The following is an 18,068-nucleotide window of genomic DNA, read 5'->3' on the forward strand; positions in this document are numbered from 1 at the left end:
GAACCTGCTAAAAGACTTTATTCAAACCAACTGGCTGGTAGATGTTCCTTCAAGCAACGACATGTTCACTTGGAACAATAAAAGAGAGGGATCGCAACAGATAGCTTCGCGTCTTGATAGATTCCTTATTTCAGACAATGCAACTCACCTGGGAGGGGAATTCATTGCTTCCATCCTTCCTGTTTCAGGCTCAGACCACTGGCCTATCGAACTTCAATGGAATAGGCCAGGTAACAGTATCAGGCGTCCATTCCGGTTTGAAGAATTCTGGTTAACTCATCCAGATTTTGATGAATTAGTAAGATCAACTTGGCTCAAATTCAATCCTATCAGTGGTACAAAGATGTCCATGTTTCAAAAAAAACTAAAGCACCTTAAATGCGAAATTAAATGCTAGAATTACACCACTTTTGGCAATATTTTTAAAGCTCAGGCTACTCTTAATCAAGAAATGAAGATGGTCCAGCAAAGAATCATCACTGAAGGACGCTCCGAGGAACTTACCAAGCAGGAACAAGACATCGAATCACAAATATTAGATAGAGCTCAACAGGAGGAAACCTTTTGGAGGTATAAATCGAGGATTAGATGGCTCAAAGACGGTGAAAAGAACACAAAATTTTTCCACAAAACTAAAGTGCAGCGCAGAATGAACAATTACATCACTCATATAAAAAATGAGCAGGGGAATATAATAGAGACTCATGAAGGCATTGAAGAGGAATTTCTCAGATACTTTAAGAAAGCTCACCAAGAACCCAGTATGGACAGAATGCCTGCTATAAACAAGATCCTAAGGGACATTCCAAAAGTAATTACAGAGGAGCATAATAGTCTCCTCCTCAAGCCCACCAACTTGCAGGAAGTTGAAGATGTTGTTCATCAATTGAAGGCAGGGAAAGCGTCGGGCCCGGATGGATTCACATCAAACTTTTTTCATAAGTTTTGGGATCTTATTAAAATAGAGGTATGGCAAGTGGTGGAGGAGTCCCGCACCTTACGTTGGATGTACCCAGGGCTGAATGCCACATTCATTGCTTTAATACCAAAGGTGGAAGAATCCAATACACCAGACAAGTACAGTCCGATCGCTCTATGCAACATTATCTATAAAATCATCTCAAAAGTTATAGCTACCAGACTAAAACCGTTGCTCCCTCTCATAATCTCGCCCGAGCAATCTGGTTATGTAGAAGGCCGGCAGATAACGGATGGGATTATTTTAACTCATGAGATAATCCACTCTTTGAAGCAGACCAAAAAACCAGGTATGCTGCTTAAGATAGATTTATCAAAAGCTTTTGATAGTATCAGTTGGGTTTACATTCAAAAAATTCTTACTGCCTTTGGCTTTGCCCCGTCATGGGTCAGATGGATTATTAATCTTTTGTCTTCATCTTTTTTCTCTGTTCTTATCAATGGTATCCCCTCGGCAACGTTTCGTCCTTCCAGGGGTATCAGGCAGGGAGATCCCCTTTCACCTTTTCTTTTTGTTATTATGGCTGAAGGACTAGGTAGAAGTCTAACTTCTGCCCGGCTCTCTCAGCGTCTAAAAGGCCTATCCTTCAACAATTCCCCAACTTACTCCCACCAGCAATTCGTGGACGACAACATGATTTTTGGTTATCCATCGGTTCAAGAAGCTCGCCTCCTCAAATCCCTCCTTTCAAACTTCTCTGAAGCCTCTGGAGCCCTTATTAATCGTGTCAAATCTCAAATCTTTTTCTTTAATACCCCTGCTCCCACCCAAAAAGCCATTGCCCGTATCCTTGGTTTCACCATCGCTTCCCTTCCCTCCAAATACCTTGGAGCTCCTTTAATCGCCTCGGCCCTCAAGCACTCCTCTTGGAAAAACTTGCTAGAAAAGCTAGAGGCTCGGCTCACCCTCTGGACTCACAGAGCTCTTAATATGGCCAGCAGACTTGTTCTCATCAAGGCAGTTCTCCACTCCATGCCCTTGTATCTCTTCTCTATTCTTGCAGCTCCTAAATGGGTTCTCAAGGAAATAAAGAATCTCCAGCGCAACTTCTTATGGGGTAGCTCAGGCCACAATCGAAAGTGGGCTCTGGTTAAATGGGACAAGGTATGCCTTCCGAAGAAAGCTGGGGGCATTGGGCTAAGAGATCCAGGGCACAGTAATAAGACGATGGGAGCTAGAATCTGGTGGAGGTGGCTAGCAAATCCTAATACCCCCTGGGCCTCCCTCTGGACAGCAAAGTATGCAAGCAATTGCCCTATGGAAGAGAGAATTCGGATGACAGAATTAAGCACGGGATCTGTAATTTGGAACTCGGCCATTCAACACAGAGATCTCATACAAAAGCACAGCTTCTGGGAAGTCAAGAATGGAAGTACAACAAGATTTTGGGAAGACTCCTGGCAGCAGCTCCCAAAGATAAAGGACGCACTCCCTAACCTTCCATTACCAGAGCAGGATATCAATCAGTTAGCCAAGGTTAGTCAGTTCTGGAACCCCTCTTCCACACAGGGATATAGACAATGGATGGATGCAAATCAAATCATATTGCACGGTTCTGAGCAAGTTCAGCAATATCTTTCCATAGAATTACAAAAGCGGCAAATCCCTATCTCAGAAGAATTGGACATACTAAGATGGGGATATGAAGAGAGAGGGACCTTCACCACAAAGGAAGCGTATAAGATAATAGTCCAAGATCAGATAATCAAAGACACTTTATGGGATAAAATCTGGCACTCATCCATCTGGCCGAAGGTGTCTACTTTTTTATGGCTCCTATGTCATAATAAAATTCTAACATGGGATAATCTCAGGAAAAGAAGCTTCTCGGGCCCATCTATATGTCTCAACTGTAAGCAAGAAGAGGAAACAACTATACATCTAATGCAAACCTGTCAAATAGGACGAAAGCTGTGGGAAAAGGTGGCCTTCTGATGCCAAAAAGACGGCAAAGTGCAAGGAGATATCAGAGCTACTATTCGCAATTGGAGTCAAGAGCCATATCAAAGCAAACTCCTCAACACTCTATGGCAGCTTATCCCTGGTCTACTGATGTGGAACATCTGGAAAGAGCAGAACAGAAGAGTTTTTAAGGATCAATCTATGTCCATAGAGCAGATATGGACCAAAACACATCAGAACATCAAGGAGTCTCTATCAATTAAAGACTGGTACCCAGAAGATTTCCCTTCATTGCCGCAGGAAAAAACAGTGTGGGACAATTGGAAGATTCAGGTAAATCAACAGACGATCATAAAAAATAATCCTACTACGAAGAGAAGGGAATCAGCAAAATGGACTCTGCCGCCCAGCAACATGTTCCAGCTTAACTTCGATGGAGCCTCAAAGGGTAATCCGGGAAAAGCAGGGTATGGGGGGGTCTTCAGGGATCACTATGGCACTCCTCAGCTCATCTTTATGGGCTCAAAAGGTTGGGATACCAACAACTCAGCAGAATTGGAGGGATTGTGGAGAGGTCTCACCCTGGCTCAAGACATAAGCTTCTTTCCGCTTATCATAGAAGGGGATTCGCAAATCATTATAAGAATGGTCACAAAACTAATGCATGGATCCCCCATACATAAAATTAGCAACAGTTGGAGGATGGCCCAAAGACTCGAGCTAATAGACAGATGGCTTTCTCAGCATCAAGCAATTTCCTTCAGACACACCAGGCGGGAAGGAAACAAGCTCGCTGATTTTCTTGCTAATCTCGGAGTGGAAATTGGGGCAGAATTCTTTGCAGGCACAATCTCCAGCATAGCCTCCGAGGATCAACTCTCTGAGTTCCAGAAAATTGTGATGCAGGATAAACTTCAGGAGGATGACACACACCCGGATGCGGGTGTTAATAAATGTTATTTATGAGGGGCCGCACAGAGCAGGCAGCTGGCCCTGCACCTGGCTGGCGGACGACCCCCATCGCATCCACCTCGGGATGGCAAACACCTTCAAAGGCACGCGAATTTAATCTGCTGCAGAACGGTATGTTGGTCACACAATTTAGCATTTATGAGCACCTGGTTCAAGGGCATTTGTGTAAGGTTTTATGTATGGCTTCATATCTAACTCACACCATTGTCACTCGTTCGTTTCACCTCCGCTCGGGGTTCTTCCCGCACCCTTGCCTGGCTCAACTTGCTTGGAAGCTTGCCTGGTTAATTAGTGTTGTTGGGCTCCTCTGCGCTCAGATTCTCTCCCGTCAGCTCCGCCTCCTTCCCTTTCTCAGTCAGCCTGTCATCCAAAGTATGCCTCGCCGTCGAGGAGTCCTGCGCAGAGGAAGCAACACTAGGAACAGAGGGAGAACCTCTCGGCCTGCTCCGCAGAATGTCATACCCATTGCATCGGCCTCCCCTTCATCTCCGCCCCCGGGTCAAGCTGGGCCTCTTCCACACAATTCATTTCAGACTACCAGGTTCACCTTCCACAGTAGGCTCAACAGGCCTGTATTGACGGCCAACATTACAGTCATTCTCGCTGAGGAAGAGAGTAATCCTACCAGCTCAGCTCACACTACTTCCTCTCAATCTCAGGAAGATAGTGTCCTTCAAGGGGAAAGGGCCGGGGTGGTGTCTAACGCTGACAATATGCAGGATGACACCCCTGTTTCTGAATTGCCTCTGCATTCGGCCGACTCAACTCAGAACGAGATTCTGGCCTGTGGGCCGTCTCAGCGTGTAGGCTGCATTCTCAACCTCGTGACTACTCCTGAAGGCGGCATTGAAGGAAATGATGACAATGGCTTCATCACCTGGGTCGCTTCGTCTAGCCAGGTGGATAAGGACATGCCTGACTCTTTGCAGCCTACAGACTAAGGCCGGTTCATCACCGACGGGTGGCACTCTTGCCTTTGCTCTGTGTAGTTTTTGCTATATGTCTTCGTTTCCAAGTCTCTGGTCCTGTGTCTGGTTTATGTTCTTGTTTAAGCTCGTGGCGCTAGCCAACCTGCTCTCTGTTTGCAGGTACAACTATGGGTTTGATGGGTACAATTTTGTCTTTTTGTTCATGGCGGGCATGATAGCATGTGTCTTAGTAAAATCTCTAAAGATGTTAGCTATGTCATGTTAGTATCAGAACAGAAATATCTCAGGGGGTCATGGTCTAACACAAAATCTTTTGAAGTCTGTAATTTGAAAACAACAGAAAGCATGAAATGTATGTCTCTGAATCTCTGGCTGAGGGCTGGCATCTGCCCCCTCTGAGGTCTTGACCTCCTTGTACATAAATTTTCTCTTTTTTAATAGAATTAGTATTTACGCAGAAAAAAATTTATACAAGACTTTACTATGCTCTTGAAGTGGGGCACATGCAACCTCTCCAAGCGGATAGTCTTAAAATAAGTGAAGATAAGGCCGATAGACCGTTTAGTGTGGCTCTCTTTAACTCATAATTGAATACTATGTCTCTCTTGAACCCATAATTGAATACTATTAGGGCTTTCAATTTTTTCATGGAACTCAAAAATGTTGGAAGAAAGTATTTGCTTCCAAAAAAGATTAAAACTAGAGCCTCTTCTTGAGGACAATCGATTTCATACCACTGATCCGTCTCCATGGCACCTGTATAGGTAAACCACAAATGTAGAGTTCCATTAGAACATTGTAGTTATTGAACACGTAAATGAAATCATTGCATTTCTTTAAAAGATCTTTTGAAATCAAAATTACTGAAATTACATATCGATAACCTATTTGGTGTAGGATAAAATTCACCTGTGTCATTCAAAAAAAGCATGAGAACAAACCTAATACTATATATAAAACCAAGAAAAATTCAAATTCTTCACTTCTAGAGAAAACCAAGAAAATTCCCTCAAGACCCTATTCATTAAAATAGATTTTATAAAAGCCTACAACAAAGTGGAACAAACATTAATCTTCACCATGCTTAGAGCACTTGGATTTGGTCTGTATTCTGTTAAAGTGGTAGAAAATTTCTTTGCACATGTCGCAACTTGTCCTTCTATCAATCATACCAAATCTAATACAATAGGTATCTTCTAGTTAATCAGGTAAGGTTTCCCACTCACCCTAACCTTATATGTAAATTGTTGACACCTAATCATCAGGATTGGGTGAATAACTGAAATTGATGTAAATAAATAATGGAGAATATGAATAGTCACCGGGAGATGAAATGAACAGCCTCTCCCTCATGTATATAATAAACACCAACCTAAATGAAATCAATGAATTGAATTTTGTGGAGTTACTACCTGGCCTAACATGGTATCAGAGCCAGCTCCCAAAATTAGTTGTAACTCCCTTCTGCATGTTTCTTGCAGCCTGTACATTGCCCATGTGGAGTCTATCTATTGCGATCTCTGTCCCCTCCACAGTCGCTGCCACTCTGTAGTCGCTACCACTCTATAGTCGCTTCCACTGTCTAATGCATAATCATTATCTGGTGTAGTCGTTGCCACTGTCTAACGCATAACCATTTTGCCCTTTGTTTTTTTCAGTTACCCATGTGATATTGATCCATAACTACTCTGCGTTATTGTCCATAACTACTCTGTGTTTAATGAACCCCTGTGGTGTACCCGTGAACAAATCCTGCATTATTTTTAATAACTGTGTAAGCAAACATTCACGGATGGACATACTCGCTTCCAATATGGATATCTGAAGTTCCTTCCTTTGTTAATAGAATCTGCGGTGTGGGTAGCTCTTACATACTATACCATTAACTTTTCCCTGAATCCAAATAGGTTTTTTCGACAGTTTGTACTGTATGTCCTCCATCAAACAGGTTTGGGACTCTTTCGCTTCATAGCTGCTCTGGCACGGAATCTTATAGTCGCAAACTCCGTGGGTGTATTCGCATTATTGTTGACGTTCATCTTTGGCGGATACATTATATCGAGAGGTATATATTTTCAAAAACTAAATGGATATATGTGCAGTGCATGGATGCTACTGGTGTTGAACTTTACGAGATTAAGAATAAGCATGAAATAAAATATAGGAGAAGATCAAAAAATACTTGCTCTTGCATCTGAAGTAACGAGGAGTGAGGTTGTGATATGGTTCAATGTTTAAAAAAAAAACAAAAAAATTGTATGTGCGTTTCAGACTCACTGAATGATTTCTTGAATGCTGCCCATATATATTGAAGTCTGTTGTACATTGAATGCTGCCCATATGTTGAACGCTGCCCATATATATTGAAGTCTATTAATTTACGTTGCCTTAATACACAGTCTTGGTGTTGAATTTGTTGTCCAGTCATACTAGAATTATATTTTTTCTCCATTAAAAGTAAAATTTTGTAGTAGAAGTTTTTGTTATAGTATGCATTCAATCATATCCATTGTGGGAATAGTTCTTACTGGCAAAGAGAACTATCCTGAGTGGTCCCGGATGATAAAACACACCCTCATTTTCAATGAGTTGTGGAAAGGAGTGTGCATTGGAGATGGAGACAAACAACCATAACAACCTACATCAGACAAAGAGCTCGCCATTTGGGAAAACAAGAACAACAAAGCCTATGCATTCATCGCAACATCTGTAAGTGAAGAGGTGAGTCGCCATATTACGCCATTTTCAACTACTTTTGAAGCCTTAAAAAAGATGAAAGAACTCTATGACTCACATTTTGCACTTGAAGTTGTTCAACTCATGATTAAACTCTTCACTCTTGAACTGCAAAATAATGATCCTCTTGCTCTTGCATCTGAAGTAAAGTCTATAATGCATGATATCCAAGCCACTAAAATTGATTTGGATATTCCTCTTATCGCTTTTCTCAAGGCACTTTATCCTACTTACTCCAATTATCTTGAGTCATTGCAAGCAAATGGAAATCTTAAAGACATTACCTTTGACTCTCTTGTAAAAAATTTGCTGAAAGAGAGAAAGCTTTCGGAAAGAAGATAGCCCCTAAATCTTCTGAAGAGGCTGTGTGCCTTTCTAATAAAGAAAAGCATCCTGCTCAAGATTCTTCAAGAGGAAGAGGTGGTCGAAGAGGAAGAGGAAGATATTTTAGAGGCAGGGGGCCAGACACTCTCAAGGAGAAAAGGCAGATTTGCACTGCATACACTGCAAAAGAAATGGATCACATGATGCCTCTACATGCAAGTTACCATGGGAAAAAATTGAGCAGCAAAGAAACCAACAGAAAGGTAAAACTGATGATATAGACAAATGTAAAGCACCTGAATCCGCTCACTATGTTGTGGCACAATGTAATATTGGAGTAAATGAAGATTTATTTAATACGTCACTTGCTTCTTGGAAAAATGATTGGTTGCTTGATTTAGGGGAAACCTGCCACATGACTCATAGAAAAGATTTTTTTGAAGAATTTATTGACAATGTTGATGGAGTAGTATACTTTGCAGAATAATAAAAACTCAAGCCATCAGGGCTTGGCACAATTAGGCTTAAACTGTCTGGTCTTCCAAACTTTCTTTTGCATCATGTTCTATATCTCCCACAGCTCAAGAGAAACTTGTTGTCCTTTGTCCACATCCGCCAGCAAGGTCACTCCATTCATATGTTTTATGGCAAGCTTGAGGTAAGAAAAGTATATGACCACTCACTTGTCATGAGGGGAATAGAAGAAGAAAGGCTTCTCAAGCTGCAAGGAACCTCTGCTCGTGCACAACATTTCTCATACAATTCTCATTATGAAGAAGGTACACTTCCATCAAGTTTATTATGGCATGCTAGATTTGGACATTTGAACTATGACAGCCTCCGCTTGTTGAAGAAAAATGGTGTTTCTGGTTTGCCTACAATTCCTAGGAAACTTAAGCAATGTGATGCTTGCATTCTAGGAAAGCATAGCAAACAGTCTTTTCATGATTCACATTCAAGAGCACATAGAAAACTTGAACTCATTCATTCATATTTATGTGGTCCAATCCTTGTTCCTTCTGCAAATGGAAATAAATATATGATGAAATTTATTGATGACTACACCAGAATGTGTTGGGTTTATTTATTGAAGAACAAATCTGATGCTTTTCAAACATTCAAGAACTTTCATAAATGGATTGAAAATGATGCACAATCTCATATTGGGTCTATTTGCACTGATAATGGAAAAGAATACACATCAAATGAATTTGAAAACTATCTTTGCCAACATGGGATCAAACATCAAACAACTGTGCCTTATAATCCCCAACAGAATGGTGTAGCTGAAAGAATGAATAGGACAATCTTAAATATGGTACAATCCATGCTCTTCTTCAAAAATGTAAAGATAATGTTTTGGGCTGATGTTGTTCTATGTGCTGCATATATAAAGAATAGATGTCCATCTAATGCTATTAGAAACAAGACTCCATATGAAATGTGGTATGGACATGTTCCTTCGGTAAAGCATCTCAGGGTCTTTGGTTCCACCTGTTATGCCTTGATACCAAAGGTACATAGAAAAAAACTTGGTGCTAGAAGTCGTAAGTGTATCTTCCTAGGGTATTCAAACTCCTCCAAAGCATACCGTCTCTATGATGAAGTCAATAAAAAGTTTGTTGTATCTAGAGATGTAATTTTTCTTGAATCATCTAAAACTGACAATGTTGTTGAGCGGCAACTTGATCGCTTGGATAGATTCGCAAATGCAAAATCATTTCAAGAATTTGATAATCAGATTCCACATCTTGAAGGGGGGATTCCTATACTAGATGAACATGTGGAATCTTTTTCTAAAGAACACTCTCCCCTGCATGAAACTCCAACAATGGATGATGCTTTAAGTGATGTGATTGATAGAATTGGGAGACTCAACCTTGATTCAGTCCCAACTCAATCAACGAAGCAGCTTGGACCATTTGAGAAAGGTCCCCCAGAGTGGCTGACAAAGACACTTGAAAGTGTTCATCTTGATGAGGTTGGAAAGACAGGAACTAGAAATTCAAACCAGCAAAATGGAGGTGATGTAGATTACTCTAATTCACCTGTTGATATGGATGTTTCTTATGATTTTGAATTGAATTTGTCTACAGATTTTGAACCAACTTCCTTCAAAGAAGCTGCTTCTCATGATGAATGGAAAGAAGCAATACAAGAGGAGTATGATGCCCTCATAAAGAACGACAATTGGAAGTTGGTTGATCCTCCATTAGGAACCAAACCAATTAGCTGCAAGTGGGTCTACAAGAACAAGTATAAATCTGATGGCTCACTTGACAAGCACAATGCTAGGCTTGTGGAAAAAGGTTTTGCACAGAAAGAAGGGGTTGATTATGAGGAAATTTTTTCCCCCACAGCGAAATGGGCTACCATCTGGACACTCTTTTCCCTAGCAGCTCAGAACGGTTGGAAAATCCATCAAATGGATGTAAATACTGCTTTCTTGAATGGAGATCTAAAAGAGAATGTTTTTATATCTCAGCCTGAAGGATTTGTTGGGAAAGGACATGAACATAAAGTATGCAAACTTGTGAAATCCTTGTATGGCCTCAAACAAACACTGTGAGCCTAGTATGAAAAACTAACTGAGCATTTTCTGAAACTCAATTTCAAACATTATGATCTTGATGATGCAATTTTATTTGTCAAGAAAGTTGGAATAACAGTTGTATATCTTGTGGTATATGTAGATGATATTTTGATGACAGGGAACAATGAAAGCTACATTGCATCCATAAAGAAGGAATTGGGGAAAAGTTTTGAAATGACTGATTTGGGCTATGTTCATTACTATCTTGGTATTGAAGTAACTCAACATCCGAAGTCCATATTTCTTTCTCAAAAGTACATTGGAGATCTATTGAACAGGTTTGGCATGACAAAATGCAATCCTCTTACTACTCCAATGGAACAAAACTTAAAGCTCACATCTATTGAAGGAAAAGAATTTGAGGATGCAACAAAGTATAGACAGCTTGTAGGAAGTCTCAACTACCTAACTACTACCAGACCAGACATTTCGTTTGCTGTTGAAAGCCTCTCCAGGTTTATGCAAAAGCCTTGTGAGGGACATTTGTCTGCTGCAAAAAGAGTTCTAAGGTACTTGAAGGGAACTCAAGACTTTGGAATCAAGTATACACATGTGGAGGACTTCAACTTGATTGGATACTCTGATTCAGACTTTGATGGAGACAAAGAAACTGGGGTATCTACTTTAGGATATGTTATGAGTCTTGGATCAAGAGTTGTCTCTTGGAGATCACGCAAACAATCAGTTCCAACAGATTCCACAACAGAAGCAGAATACGTGGCAGCAACTAAGGCAAAAAAAGAAATTTTCTGGCTTAGGAAAATTATTGAAGATTTGCATGTAAAACAAGTACAATCAACTCCACTCATGATTGACAATACCTCTGCAATAAAGTTGGCCAAGAACCCAAAGTTCCATGATCGAACGAAGCACATCAATACTAAATATCATCTGATTCGACATCATGTTGAGGCCAAAACAATCCATCTCCGCCATTGTTCCACGAACGAGAAAATTGCAGACATCTTCACCAAAGTGCTTGTAAGAGAAAAGCCTGAAAGATTCAGAACGATGCTTGGACTCATGAACATCCCTTTAGATTAGGGGGGGAGATGTTGACACCTAATCATCAGGATTGGGTGAATAACTGAAATTGATGTAAATAAATAATGGAGAATATGAATAGTCACTGGGAGATGAAATGAACAACCTCTCCCTCATGTATATAATAAACACCAACCTAAATGAAATCAATGAATTGAATTTTGTGGAGTTACTACTTGGCTTGACAGTCTACTAAATCCATTGGCTATATTCTTCATAGTAGAATAACACATCGCCTCATCAAAGGTTTCTTCTCTTTGTTGTATATGGCAATAATTGAATGAATAGTCACTTCACAGATAAAATTTAATGAACATCATTGAAGAGAATCAAAATTTAGACAACACCATTGATTGCTTGCAAATCATATGTGAGGCTTCTAGGTGGAAGTTATAAATGGAAAAATGCAATGCTATTGACATAGTCAAAAGGATGCCCATAATTGATTGGTTAGGATCTGGCCAAGTGTTAAATTCCTTTGTATTCCCTTTTCTTTTGAACCCTTTCCAGATGAACTATAAGAAGCAATATTGATAAATGGATCTAGAAGCCTATATTCCTCATAGGAAAATTCAAATTTGTATCCAAAAGTTGGTTTCTACCCACATTTATTATTCATCACATTAAGTCCCTTCTCCCCAAACTTATGCCAATCTAGAAAATCATTTCAAAAATTTTCTCTACACTAACTCTAGTGGAGATGAGGGTTTTCATATAGTTGGCTACAACCACTATTACGCCCCTAAGGATAAAGGAGGATTGGGTGCTCTAGCCACCCAAATGAAAGCCTAGGATTTTTATGCCAAATGGGCCATTGGAGTAGTGGAAGGGAAGGAGGCATGGAAGAGACTACTTGGGAATCAATCACCTCAGGGGCTTTACTCTGCTACAAAATATGGAGTAATATAAAGTTATAAACATTCACAAGCTATTGACCACCCCAACATCCAGCCAACTGATGAGACCTTTGTAGCCAAAAGCACTCGGGAAGCTTGGGAGGTCAAATTGGTGTGGAAAAGTGACTTCCTTGAAGCCATGATTTATTTCAAGGTGTTATAACTCAGGTTGTCCCTTGGCTCCTTAAGGGATATGGCCGAGGTAACCACAAACCAATATTTGGGCTGCAGGTCCTAGCCTACCTGCAGTCAGAGAGGGCTCTCTCTTTAAAATTTAACTTTGTTTTGGGTTGATTTTAGGCTAGTTATGGTGTACATGGGTTCTGTTTTGATTTTGGTGGGAGGGATGATGTTTTCAAGCAGAATTGGGATGCATAGTGTGAGAAGTTCAAACCATTGGGCATGGAGTCATGGATTAGGGCTTGCTGTTGTGTTTTCTTGGTCACAAGGGGAATACAGAGCAGGATAGCTACACATAGAACAATATCAGGCTGGAATAAAGATGGAATGAAGGTCAGAGATGAAAGGCAACTAAGAATCTTTCATTAGCTAACAGAGAGGGAAGGTGAATGAAAGTTTGTCTAGGAGCAGTCAAGAATTCCTAAATAATAGTCATATGTGAAAGAAACATGGTAAACATGATCATTTAATTATGCATATTCATAACCATTTCTGAAGAAAACATATAGAAATAACAAGAACTGAGCATAGGGTGCAGTCAAGCAAAACCTAAGCTATTCTTCTTTCTTGCTATTTAGATGGTAACACAATGGTGCATAAACATATGTAAACTGTAAACAGAGGTAGGAAAACACTTATTGAGCCATGTAGTAGCACAGGAATTCCACAGTCACTCTTTGGCCATTAAATAACACAACAGTCAGTTCTTCATCCAAAGCATTCCAGCAGTCTTTGATTATAGAGCTCTCAAAAAATACAGCGCAAGTCTAGAATGAGGATTATCAACCAACCAACCCTTTAAACAATGAATTAGGGTGGTTTATATAGAGAAAATATCCAAAAATATCTATTACAGCAGATCTTAAATAGATATGAGGGAAATGAATTTTTTAACCTAATCTTGTCCTGAAATTAATGCAAGAAGATATTTATTTGAGCTGCGCTGGAGGCAGCTGTATCAAAATGAGTTAATATGGTGTCCTTATGGCTCTGTGCTGTTCATTTAGCCATAACTGTGCTTTGGGCTTTGATCCCCTGCTCTTGAGTGACTTTGATGTGCATTAACTGTGATCTGAGAGCCTTAAATGGCTTCACCGCTTTCTTTGACTTTGCTTGGGGGACTTTAATGTTCACCTGCTTTGATATTGCTGATATGATACTCTTTGCCGCTTCACTGATACTATTTAATTGAATCTGGGCTTTATCTTTCCTCTGATACTCTTTTACAGTTGAATCGGGCCACTTTCTCTCCCTTGATATGCTTGAAATTGTCAAACCGCCCCCTTTCTGCCCTTTCAAGGCAAAAATAGCTGCTGCAAATGCTTTTCGTGGCCTCTAGAATGATATCGGCGTTGTCCAATTGAATATGAACATACACGAAGAAATCCTGTTTCCTCCCGTGAATTTTTGGTTTTGCAGGTAGCTGAGCCATGAGAAGTCCTCCATTTTGAGCATTTTTTCTTAGCGATGCGCGATTAGCACTAAGCGCTAATCGCGCATCGAAAACTGCCTCAGTTTCTCATTCCGGGCATCCTTTGCTGCGATTTTCGCCCTTCGCGCCTTTTTCGGTGATGACGTCAGCATGACGTCAGTGGTGGGTCCTGGTATGGCAGGGTGACGTGGCAGTACGACAGGGTGACGTGGCACAGGACGGAGGCAGATGTGGTGGCAGCGACACGTAGCAATGGCGGGCCGACGCGGAGGTGATGTAGCACTGACGTGGTGCTGACGTCAGGGGGCGGAGAGATAGAAGGCGGTTTGTGGTTTCATCGAACCGCCTTCTGTACGAGAGTGGTAATTGTCAGAGGAGCTCCGATGCAATCAAGGGCGGACACGCATCCATTGTACAGTGGGGAAACTGCTAGCCTATCGGAGGCTAACCGTCGAATGTCGGGGCGGCTCCGAAATCGCCGAGAGCCGTTGGATCTGGGAGGGCGGATCGGAGGGCTGATGGAGTGTGGAGCTGGCGGCAGGTTTATGTGCGGGGGCCCGCCCGAATATTAAATTAATATTGTGCGACGGGGATTTCGAACTTTGGGTTTGTGGGTAATGTGGGTTTTACATGGTTTGTGCGCCGGGGGTACAGTTTAATCAAAATATTTAAACCAAACCCGAAAATGTGAGCGCGCAGGGTAAAACATTAAGGTTTATGGGTAAGAGAGGGGAAGGGAATGGTTATTATTTTAACCAGAGGTTAAGCTAACTCCTGGTTTAAGACGCGGAAAGGCTAATGCTAAGCCCCAAATGGACTCAACATTTCCCCAAACTGATGTTATAGGGCTATAGTGGCAGGGGATGGGGGTATGTACATAGGGGAGCTATTTAGTGATTTTTAGTAAGGGGAAGGGGGAATAGATAGGGTTTTTACATAATAATGTTAGAAGTTAATATGAAAATGACAAGAAAGCGCTAAGTTCAAAGGTCTTAGGCCACTTAAAAGGGAAAAATGACTTACAGAGTGAATAAGAGTACTCCTAAGCAAAGCAAACCTTTACTTAGGCCAATGATATGACATATGATGAAACTTAAGAGATATCAAGCAGATCTTGACCTCTTTAGGGAGGTTAGTGAATGATTTGGGGAAATAAGAAGAAGGAAGAGTTAGACATGCCTCTCTTGAGCTCCTCCAAATGAAAAACTGCCTCACAGCTGTGATCTGAATAGATATAACACTTGAAAACATGAAATGGATCACATAGCTTGATTCTGCAACCACAAAATTACTTACCCAGCCTACTTACCTAGCATTTTTTCTTCTTTTTGCATGGGTACACTTGGACTTGCAGACCCTGATTATCTTCTTTTCTTTTAATTGCCCTCCTATCTAAGTGTACCCTTATCTCTTCCAAGGGCCTAGATTAAGCAGTTGGGCTCCTTCCTTTCTCTACCTAGCTACTCATCTGCCAAGCTTAAGCTGTTTGGACAGATATTCATTCTCTATATTCTAAAACAAGTAATTTAAACCTAGGGAAGCCAAGATTAAGCTGTTTGGCTTTCCCTTAACTGTAGAACTCTTCAAAAATGGTATGATTATTCAAAATGGAACTTCTTGGAAATATGGAACCTTGCAGCATGACAAGATGACATATTTGGCATGTAAAATAGTCAATCATGAAACCTATTGCAATAGGAGGCTAACAGTGGCTCCACTTGGGGATGGTTTTTCAAAATGAAAAGCCATGAACAACAGGTTAGAATGCCTTGATTTTCAATTGTTGTTGTAAATTGAAATTCTCCTTCTTCTCAATGCCTTTGACTGAATTCTTATAAGCTAATATGCAATATCTTTTTGAGCTGACTTGTAGAAAAAATTACAGCTCTGCTTCTTGCCTTTTGGGTGCTTGTAAACATATTGAAATCTGCCTGAGCACTTCTTTGGAATTATTTTTAAAAATAGAGATCTGAAATAGAGCTTCCTTTGATCTTTCCTTCAAAATTTGCTACGTTGTTCCCTCTTATTGGCATGTTATAAGAAAAAGTGCTGAAAATACAAATATTAATGTACAAATAGTATACATAGTTGTGTTGCGTTCAACAAAAGGGATCATGATAGTGCTTTAGCATTCGGCCATTGACAGGGCCTTCTTTAGTTGTGCTGCCATCCAAACTCTTCAGAAAATATGTGTTGTTGCCTTGAACAACATAAATAATAAAGGGGACTTTCCACAGGAAATCAAACTTGCCATGCTTTCCTTTGTCCTCTCTTCTTTAATCCCATCTTAAGACTTTGTTGCCTAAGTAGAAATATTCAGCCTTGGTTCTTTTGTCAAACATTTTCTTGATCTTCTCTTGTAAAATCTGAGCTCTGTCGTACACTTGCTCTCTTGTTTGCTGCAAATGGATGGTTTGGTTTATTCTTCTTTGGAAATCATTTGGTTCTGCCTGGATCTCTTGCAGAAATTTGATAACAGGGATTCCCAAAGAAGAGGGGAACTTGGCCTCCATGCCATAGACTAACTCATATGGGCTCATCCCAATGGATCTCTTGGTTGACAATCTATCTGCCCATAGGGCATTTACAAGCTTTTTGTGCCAGTTCTTCTTGTTCTCCTCCAAGACTTTCTTAATGATGTTAATCAGACTCTTGTTGGATGATTCGGCAAAGCCATTACCTTGAGGGTAATAAGCTGTGGAATGACCTAAGGTAATGTGGAATTTGTGGCAAAAATTGATCATTTTCTTGGATTTGAAGGCAACAGGGTTATCTGTAATGATCTTCTTAGGACAACCAAATCTAGACAAAATGTTGGTTTCAAGGAATTGGATGATGGTGGAGTCATTGGCTTGCCTACATGGGATGGCTTCAATCCACTTGGTAAAGTAATCTGTGGCTGTTAGAATCCAATTATGCTGGCCAGAAGAGGATGGATGGATTTCTCCAATGAAGTCAAGACCCCATTGTTGAAAAGGCTTCTCGGTTGAAATGGGCTTAAGGGGTAAGGGCAGAAGATTTCTTTTGCCTTCAAAGATTTGGCATTTGTGGCATGAAACAACAAACTTTCTCACATCAGCAAACACAGAGGGCCAATAGAAACCAGCCCTTAGTATCTTATTAGCAGTGGACTTCCAATATAAGTGCCCTCCACAGTCCCCTGCATGAAATTCTTTCATGACACTGTCAGTTTCATTCAAAGTTAGACAATTCAGCAATATTCCTTCATGATTTTTCCAAAATAGGGCACTATCTAAGACACAAAAATTTGATGCTTTCATCTTTAAAAATATCTTTTTGGTTCTGGACAACCTTGGAGGAGCACATAGGTTTAACAATATAAAACATATATCAACATACCATGGGGATTGCAAAAAAGCTTCATTGATCTGTGGAGTCGCCAACTCCTGTTCATTGTCCAGTTGATTAATGTCTAAGGCTTGAAAATTGGTTTCGAACATCAGTTTGGCTAAACCTTGTCCCTTTATCAGCTTGGTGGGTTTTATCTCAATGTCATACTCAAGGATATTTGCAATCCATTTGCCTCTTTTGCCTTCTATGCCCTCCTGAGTTAATATGTCTTTTACAACAGCATTTGGCACATAAGCAATCACATGTGAATATGAAATGTAAATTCTGAAATCTTTGATTGCTTTAACAAGGGCATATGCTTGCTTCTCCATAATCTGATATTTCAAGGGAGCATATCTAAGGGCCTTGCTGAAGAATGCAATTGGCTTTTCATTTCCCTGATCATCTTTCTGCAACAGGACAACAACAATGGTGTGTTCAGATGCAAATGAAAAAATGATGAAATCTTTATCAAATTGAGGACTTGTGAGGACTGGGGCTTGAGTTAAGGCATATTTTATGCCCTCAAAGGCTTGCTTGGCCTCTAAAGTCCATTTTACCTTGGAATCCTTCTTTAACATTTTATTAGCATTCTTATCAACTCGGCCAAGTTTGGGATAAATCTCCTTAGGAAATTGATCTTTCTTAGGAATGCTTGCAACTCTTTGATGTTTCTTGGATAAGGGATTTGAAGGATGGCTTGAATTCTTTCAGGATCAATTCTAATCCC

This window comes from Pinus tabuliformis, chromosome 5_2 (genome assembly GCF_031772625.1).
Source record: "Pinus tabuliformis cultivar Carrire ecotype Pingquan chromosome 5_2, CPIR1, whole genome shotgun sequence".
NCBI classification, from domain to species: domain Eukaryota; kingdom Viridiplantae; phylum Streptophyta; class Pinopsida; order Pinales; family Pinaceae; genus Pinus; species Pinus tabuliformis.